The 9792-nt window shown below is 34.6% G+C and overlaps 1 pseudogene; it reads right to left on the bottom strand.

Moving 5' to 3' along the window:
• Positions 1-2898: 2898 nt before the first annotated feature.
• On the bottom strand, positions 2899-7627 carry LOC107784514 (putative methionine--tRNA ligase; annotated as a pseudogene).
• Between the last annotated feature and the right edge of the window lie 2165 nt (positions 7628-9792).

The following is a 9792-nucleotide window of genomic DNA, read 5'->3' as shown; positions in this document are numbered from 1 at the left end:
TCTACTATTGGTTTGAATTCATGAAGCCTTAGAGCATTGAATGCTACTATAAAAGGGGGTCTTTAATGTTCTTACCAATACAACCTAACACAACAAACTAGAGCAACCAAAACATTAAGAAATTAGGTTTTCTGATAATTAGCTCTCTTACTGTTTTCTTCTCTTTTGCCGAGTTCTGTGCTGGTTCAAGTTTGAAAGTTTTCTGGGATTTTTGAGCAATAAAAGGGAATTTGTTTGGTCTGCTGCCCTTGAGAAGGTAAACACCTTTCTTTCCCTTTTCTTTTGTTCGCCTCTCTAAATGATTTAGATATGTTAATGTTAAGTTCTGTAGATTATAATTATACTATGTGTGTAGGACTTGTTTTGATAATCATGTTTTGTTAGCATAATAATCCTTTACGAGCAGCCTATTCTATTATGATTCCTAAGTGATAATCGATTAGTTATGATAATTATTGATCTTTGTTCTGACCTTTCTTTCAGTCTCTATGCCTAAATTCTTATATGTTTATGTTCAATGTAAACGTCATAGTTCTCACTGACTAATAATGAGTTTATTCCTGTTTTATTGTACTTCTGTAATTTTATGAGTTCTAAAAGCTAAGTGTGTTATTTGGTAGCTATTGAAATCTAAATTTGTTCAAGACTTGTGTCCTTGTCCTTTAACCTTAAGTTTGAAGTTACAATGTTTAAGAACTTTCTTATTTGTCTGTGTTTGTTAAAACTGCTTTTGAATTAGCACTATGGTCTTTATTATGTTTGATTACTATCATTGATAAGCCAATCATGTTAATATTTCCATTCCACCAATAATACTGCTATAATGTCCACTTCTGTATATCATTTCCCTGCATTCTATATGTTTGTAGTCAGGTTCATTATGTGATAATCTTAACTGATATACCATATGCCCATGTCACTTAACTGAGTTGAAGGAGTCTGAGTGCCTAGACGCTTTCTTCTCTACATCTATACCTGTTAATTCAAGTATGATATATGAGTTGTCACTAGGACTTTCCCATGATCATGTTCAACTGTTGCATGCATAGGAGCACTGTCTTAATTATATCAAGTTGTTCCTTCCTCATGAATCTTTGCTGTATATACATTCTGTAAGATTAACTAATTTTCACTTTTAGTGTAAGTCATGATTTGTTTAGATAAAGTCAACTAGTAATTATTGCATAACTAGGTTTGTCTGTTCTATAATCAGTTGATATCTTTATACACATGTGCAATATATACATGTCCTTAGTCTTTGAACCCCTGGGGATTTTTGTAAAGTCTGCATGCATCTATAGTTAGTTTATCTCTCATGAAGAAATAATTTAGGCCTACTACTAAAACCAATGATAGAATTGAAGCATGATTACTTCATATCTATATGCTGAGGTAGGTTCATGTTGAGTTGAACTTGTTTGAAATAATATTTTCATCTCCTCTCTCCACTTGCCTGATCAGTTTGATTCTATAATGTGTAAAATTCTTATACTTGTTTGAGGTCACAACCTCATTTATTATGCCCATAAGTAGTTGATTGAATGTTGCTAGCATTTACTTAATTCTGCAACACCATACTCTATTTTGAACCATGCTTAGTCTTTCTTCCTACTGTTGATCTAAAACTAGATTTGACTCTCAAACCCTATTGAAGTCCCTTTGTTGATATTGTTTGAACATGGTAACTAGTTGATACTATTAGAAGCATGATCTTGTTGATACCTTAGGGATACTATGTTTAAATTTGTGAGTGTGTAATCATGATAAGAATCCATACCCATGACCTTGATTATATCTCTGAAATAATTATTGACTATGATTGTTAGTTTGAATCTGCCTTGATGTCTTTAAGTTGCCAAGTGATATTATCAATGCTTGTTTGAATATGCTATGCCTTAGTTATTCATTCCTATAATAGTGTGATTATGAAACTATGTGTATTCTAAACTCAGCCCCTCTCCCTTTAATTTTCCTTGATATATTTTTCCTATTTAGTATCATAGTAGTATGTATTCTCTTGTATTATTTTATTAAGAGAAAAGTATATATGTTGTGGTAGGAAGTACTTTAGTATTTAGTTCGTATTAGAAGGGCCTCATTGGCACTTAAACCCATAAAGAAAATATGTCGTTAGTGATTAATGGTATTTGAGAGTGGAGTTCGACTTTAGGTTGGGATATCCTCCCCAGCACAAGCATTGCCCTGGGCCTTGAGTCCTTTGGGAACTTTGAAGTGTCCGAGTATCCAAAGGGAGCTTCAACCTTGAGTGGGGTTCCCTCTTTAGCTCTTAATTCATTGACACATTCAGTTCTTTAAGGGTTTAGTGTTTAATGACAACGAAAGGGTTCCAATGTGAATTATTTGCTGAGTAAACCACCACATTAATATATAATTTTCTCTACCTTATCAATAATGTTCTTGCTTTAATTAATTGTTTATGTATTTGTCTTGTACATTGAAGTGTTCTGTAGCTGGAATATGTTTAAAGTATTGGATATATATCTAATGACTTTCTTTTCTTTCACATGTACATCTGTTTGGGCCTCTGAGTTCTTGATGAACTCGGGCTCAATTCCAGCTATATTGCACCACGTCCAGAGGTCCAAAGTCAGTTGTGTTCGCTCTCCTTTACTGCTGGGCCTATCTTCTTGAGGCTCAATCCCAGAGTCCAGTCCTCTTTCCCTCAACTCTTTTATTTATTACTACTGCCTCGTTAATTTAGTTTACCGCCTCTACTAGTTTAATGTTTTAGTTGTATTTTTATTTTTTACATTCAATACTCATTTCGTTTCAACAATACTCTAGTCAATCATAAGGGAAAATTTGATTGTTTATCGTTATGAAGGAAAGATGAACAAATGTGAAAGAAATTATAAAGAAAAATCTTGAATTCCTCTTCTAGAAGATCAGCCAAATAAACTACCTAATTGATCCTTCAGAAATGGATGCAACTTTGCAAACACCAGCTGAAGTGGTGAATCGCAAATCTTTATAGCAAGCGACCAACTCCTTATTTGAATGCAGGTCCACCAAAAGAGTTTCCCAAACCTTCTTCTTAGGGTTCAAGACATCATCGGGAGTGCCATCAAACCCAGGGAACGTTACTCTTTCACCAATGGCAGCATCTTTAGGTGGCTCAACTAGTTCAACCCTAGTGTGATCACTACTAGAAGCAGCAAGAACCATTGCCTAGGATTTTATGCCCCTCATGCTTGCTGGTTTTAGGTTGCATAGAACACAAACCTTCTGATTCTGCATCTCCTCCAGAGGAATATAATTTACAAGGCCACTAACAACAGTTCTGGGCTGAGCTTCACCAACATCAATCTCTTCAACATACAATGAATCACCATCGGGATGTTTCTGTGCTCTTGTAATGAGACCAACACGAATATCGAGTCTGCTAATCGAAATTTCTGCTTCAACAGAGGCTGACCACTTAGATTTGGCTACAGAAGGTTTTGTAGCACGTTCTTTCTTCTTATTAGCATCAGAAATTTTTGCTTTGTTCAATTGATCAGTGATCTTCTTTGTCTCAGCTTCTGCCTTCAAATTCCTATCCGCTTGACTTCTGGCAAACTTCTCTCTGTAAAATTCAACTTCTTCATCTTTCATCTCCTTGAACAATGTTGCTGGTATTCCAATTTTGTGTTCTGCAGGTAGAATATGCCCTGGTTGTTTGCTTTTTTCAATGTCACCTCTTTCATCAGCTAGTGAAACTTGTGTTTCATGAGGAAAGTTCAGCTGCTTAAGCACCTCACGTGAAAAGGATGGTATAAATGGCACTAAAAGACATGCAAGAAGATACACTAGGTCAGCAGCAGTGCTCATCACTATGGAACACGATGGCTTATCTTCCTTGTAAAGTTTCCAGAATTGGCTCTCTTGCAAATAACCGTTTCCTTCTCCAGAAATAGACATAGCAATCTTCAAGCCTTGCTTCATTTTAACCTTCTCCATAGCTTCTATATATTGCTCCACATAATATCCAACTTTTAGTTGTATTTGTTATGTCATTATTATTGTTTTATCCCTCATGTATATAACACTCATATATTAGAACACATGCTCTCTCTTTTTTTTTATGTTTTAATATCATATAAACTTAGACAAGCCTTAGGCAATATAGGATTTTAAAAAGGGAAAATTTAGCTGACAGTAGATCTTTAGTTCGCAAGTTATAATCTGCTCGATGATTGATATATTTTTCACTCACCCTTCTCTTCTTGAAAAGATTTTAAATACAGAACTTAGTTAAAAGTAGCTCTATTTCTAAAAGGAAAACTAGACTTCAACTTTCGTTTCTCAAAAGAAAAATCAGAACTTCAGAAGATCGTCGCTTTAAGAAAATTCCAGCAAATGACCTTTTCTTTGAAAATCCTTCGAATCTAAGGTAAATCTTAGATATACTTTTTCTCAAACAATCTTTCATCATTACGTAAATAACCATCTCCGAAATTAATGCGTTTTCATAACTCAATCTCTTTTATAAACTTATAAAATGTAGATCACTTATGTACTAATTTCAAAACTCTTTTAACATTTCGTATGAATCCTTTAATAAATTCATATCCCTTTAAGACTTTATATCCTTTCTGTCAATAGCATCCTTAGGTGTACAGTAATCCATCTTCCTTATTATAAATTAAAGCTTTTTACAAATAATTGATCTCAAACTTAGTCTAGATTCTATGGAGCTATCTCAGGTAGATTTTAAGGGGTGCCTAACACCTTCTCCTTAGAAGAATAAGAACCCTTACCCATAATCTCACCAGTTAGAAGACCAATAAAGAACATGACTTAGTAATTAAATAGGTACCCTAGTATATCTTTAAATATTAGGTGGCGACTTTCTTTCATCAACAACAGAGAAACCACAAGTTGAATCATGTCTTGACTAGTGCAAAATAGGGTGCAACAGGTAGAGAAACAAGTTATAGCGGAATTTTAATGATGGGATTATAATATAGATATTAAATAACAACAGGATTATTTAGTGAATATATTTTTATTAGAAGATATTTTGTTCATTGTACTAAAAATATGATATATACTGTATAATATAAATATGTATTATGTGTATACTAGATAAGTTGGGATAAACTTTTATATTCAATTTTAATCTTGGATTATTTAAAAAACACTGGGGGAGGGGGGAGGGGAAGAGCCTTGGAGAAGGACGACTTTGTTATTTTAGTATTTCTCTCAAGATTAATTAATCACGGGATTATTATCGCACCCTCAAAGTGGGATAAAATAATATCCTAGATTATTATCCCGCATCTAATCCCGATATTATTTCAACTAAACGGGAAAAAAAATAATCTTTCATCTAATCTGGAGATTACTATCCCTTATCCCACAAACCAAACGACCCCTTAATGACTTAATATTCAAAATTTTATGAGAGCCATATGTGAAGGCTCATAAAAAAACATGGAGCTAACGAGAGGCAGGTCCATCAGTTAAAGTTTATGAGTTTCTACGGGGATATTAAGTTAATATGTAATAATAATTAGATTCATGATCAAATATTTATCGATATTTTAGTGGATACTATTTAACATATATATAGAGTCTGAACAAAAATTACTGAGTTTATGTAAACCTGTAGCATACATGGTAGATCCGCTATCGAGCTAATTATGTATAGGACAGTTTCACACTTTCACTTCATACTGCCATTGGAATAATCGATTGAAATTGAAGAAATTAGATGTGAATGCAGCCAATGGACATTCCATGCTCGCACATTTCAAGCACACACACCAAACTTCATTCAATGCATTCGGGTGTAATTGTTAACTTTTTACAATGTGAACATCAAGGTCATGTGCTTGAATATCAATCCTTTAATTTGAACTTACCTAAATTTAATTCATGTAATGGATGTGCTTTTAAAATAAAATTATGCATTATTGTTTGCATTTGATTTACTTGGTTTGGTCAAGAAGGGGGTTGAATTGTGTCTTGCCCAATTTTTACATTTTCAAAGAACATGGTTCCTTGAACTATCCAAACAGAAATAATTGCAGAAAATTAGCACAGAAAGTTTTACGTGGAAAATTCCCTTGCTTAAGAAAGTAAAAACCATGGCTTACCCAGTAAGATTTTTCTCAAATCTCCACTAAACTTCAAAGAGTAATATTTAGGTTACAACTCTATAATCAGTGGTACTAACTCTAGTACTCTAACCCCTACAATCGACCGAATCGTAGAAACCCCTTCCCAAACTAAACTCTAGTCTAGGAAGCTTATAAAAAACTGACGTTTCAGCAATAACCTACTATTACACTCCTAAGGAAGCAAATAGGTTACAAATTAGAACATTTTACTCAACCTAACAACTAGAGAACATGAGATGCTTCATCTTCAGGAACTAATTCTTCAATTGATTAGCTGGAATCTTCAGAAGTATTTTTTTGTTGTGATTGCTATTGTCAGAAGTATTCTATATGGTTTCTCTCAATAGCAGTGATTTTTAAATGCGGCAAAAGTCTTCTTTTATAGTTGCAAAGTTGGCCGAAAATCTTCTTTAATTAATGCTCCAAAACTTAAAATATTTCGGTTTAGGAAAATTTTTCCTATTTAGATTTGGTTTCCTTATTTATTTCCAACTCTTCAACCTTCTTTTTCCATGCAAGTCTTTTCCGTAAATACAAAAAAACATTTATCCACGAACTCATCTAATTTGCAGATTTTGTTTAGGGTACGGACAGGATCTTCTGAAGATTCCAACTTGCATAGGTATACTGACCTTCCGCATCTAATTAACATTCTTCCACTAGTCTGCTTTGCACCTGGTTCACTTGCCATTCATATTCTATATCTACATACCAGTCTAGTAGCACACCAACTTGGAACATAAAACATGATTCTCTGATATGGTTTGTAAATCATCAAAATATAATTTCATGCTCAACTCAACATGTTCTCCCTTTTTTAATGATGACAAACCCATGGGCAAATCAGTCAATAGCTTGCATAGTTTTTATCAGTTTTCAGTATAAGAATGAGTTTCAATTATAACACTCTTCTTCAATTTGTCCATATTTGCACAAGTGTAAGGAACTCACATTCCATTCATCGCAACCCTATAGATAGCTAGGCATAATTTATTATAAGACCTACAAACATACAACTCAAGAACATCCTCCTTTATTAGTCCAAGTGGCAGTAAAGAACCAGGTTTACGGATCAGTGAGCATGCATATACTTAACTTCTCCCTTTTGACATCATAAAAAAAAAGAGGATGCCAATGGAGTTAATGAAAGAATATAGCAATGTAAAACTCATGGCCACTGGGGCTAAACGAACAAACACATATTATTAGGAATATAGATGGGTGATCCAATAAAATTTGCCCACACAAAGAATTAAATATTTAGTCAAAAATAAGAAATTATATTCGTTTGTCATTGTCATTGTACCACATTAATTCCAAAGAGGCCCAAACCAAAAGACGATTGAACAAACCTGTCAAACTGCCAACTACATCAAACAAAAAGAAGAAAAAAAAATCAGAAACTGGTCATAAAAGGGACAAGGTAAGTGACTTACTAAGAACATACCAGATAAACTAAGAGGACTGAGGACCAGGTTCTTTGGTGGAAGAGGATTATCCATGAATAAACCCCAAAAGCCTATCAAACCTAGCAGCAGAGACAACCTGCTCTTTCTTCATCTTCTACTTTAGCCTCATGTTTTCTTCATTCAATGAGGTAATTTCTTCTCTCATATTATCCTTTTCCTCATTGGCAGCAGCCAACTCCTCCATAAGGTCGGTGACTGTCACGATCCAATTTCACCTATAGGTCGTAATGGCGCCCAACACTACAGCTAGGCAAGTCAACTAATAAATTAAACACATATCGATAAGATTTAAATTCAAGAAAAATAATAAGATACCAAATTCTACCAATGTGTGTATGCCAAGACCTGGTGTCACAAGTGTATGTGCATCTAGTAGATTATACAAAACTCCAAATACTGTCTGAAATAAAATAGACATAATGTAAATATAAGAAGAGACACTGGTAGCTGCAGAACGACTCAGAAAGGCAGCTCACCACTATGCCTCGGGGTGACGTGGGTATGTGATGATAGGTCCTCCACTAGTACCTGTCTTAGATCCTGCACAAAAAGTACAGCAAGTGTAGTATGAGTACGTAAACAACGTGTACCCAGTAAGTATCAAGCCTAATCTCGAAGTGGTAGAGACGATATGGACGACTTTGACACTCACTATGGGTCAATAATAAAAATTAAAATAAAACTAGAATATCTAAATCAGCATGATTCACAAAATTTACAATAATTTATTTAACCAGCAGAAATAATTAAATTCCTTCAAATGAAACAATCCTCAATATATTAATTAAATTCCTTCAATTCCAATAAATTTTCAATTTATCAAATAGCTTCACAAGCTGAAATAAACTATCAAAGTATCGTGTAATTATTATTATTAAGCATAATTTCAGCCGAGGTCGTACGGGCCGATCTAGAGTATTGTGTACACTGCCGAGGGACGTACAGCACGATCCATAGATGCATCTATCCTATCGAGGCGTTCGGCTCGCTCCACAAGAAAGGAGGACATTTTCTTATGTACCTCCGGAATGAGAGTATAATTATTAGAAGATAAATTCAAGAGGGAGAACAATTCTCTTAACAATTAATAAATTTAAACAGAAATTCAAGCATATGAGATTTTCATCCTTTAATATTTTTATCTAACAATTCCCAACTTATATATAAATATATCAAATAATTTAATTGAGTAAAGACTACCATTTAAACAAGTAATCCATGCTTTTGAGTCCTAAACTACACAAACTTTAGCATTAATAGTAGCTACGCACGAACTCTCGTCACCTCGTGTGTACGTAGCCACCACAATTAGCAACGATTATTCAATTTAATCACCTATGAGGTAATTTCTCCCTCACAAGATTAGACAAGAGACTTACCTTGTCTTGCTCCAATTTAATCTACTAGTACGCCTTTTTCTCGATTATACAACTTCGATTGGCTCGAATCTAACAAAAACTAATTCGATACAATCACTAAAATTTATAGGAATCAATTCTATAAGAAAATACTATATTTTCAATAAAACAAAACCCGAAATTAATTAAAAATTTGTCTGTGGGGGCCACATCTTGGAATCCGGTGAGAGTTACGAAATCCGACAACCCATTCAATTACGAGTTCAACCATACCAGTTTCACTCAAATCCGACTCTGAATCGATACCGAAATCTCAAAAATTCATTTCTAAAAATTTCTCAAATATCAATCTCAAAGCACTAATTAAATGGTGAAAACAATTATATATTTGTGTATATAGACCAAATCCGAGTTAGAATCACTTACCCCAATGTCTTTCCTTGAAAATCTATCTAAAATCGCCTCTGCTCAAGATCCAATTTGTTAAAAATGGCGAATGGGACGAATGCTCTCTTTTTATAAAACTGCGAAGACAGCCTTCGAAACTGGGCCTCGGTCATGGCTTCGATCATGGCCCTCGAGCCTAGGCCTCAATCGTCGCTTCGATCACAGACTCGAGCCTAGGCCTCGATCATGGCCTCGATTATGGCATCGAGCCTGGTCGTTCGATCATAGCCTTAATCATGGCATCAAGCTTGAGCCTTCGATTGTGACCCTCGATCTTGGGTCTCGATCCTGGCCATCGAGCATCGCCTTCGATCATGGCCTTCGAGCATTGCCTTCGATCATGGCCCTTGAGCTGAACCTTCGATTATAGCTTCGATACATAAGCTCGAGCCT

The sequence above is a fragment of the Nicotiana tabacum genome, chromosome 24 (genome assembly GCF_000715075.1).
Source record: "Nicotiana tabacum cultivar K326 chromosome 24, ASM71507v2, whole genome shotgun sequence".
Taxonomy (NCBI): Eukaryota; Viridiplantae; Streptophyta; class Magnoliopsida; order Solanales; family Solanaceae; genus Nicotiana; species Nicotiana tabacum.
The sequence above is the reverse complement of the archived record's forward strand: the minus strand, read 5'-3'. Positions and strand labels throughout refer to the sequence as shown.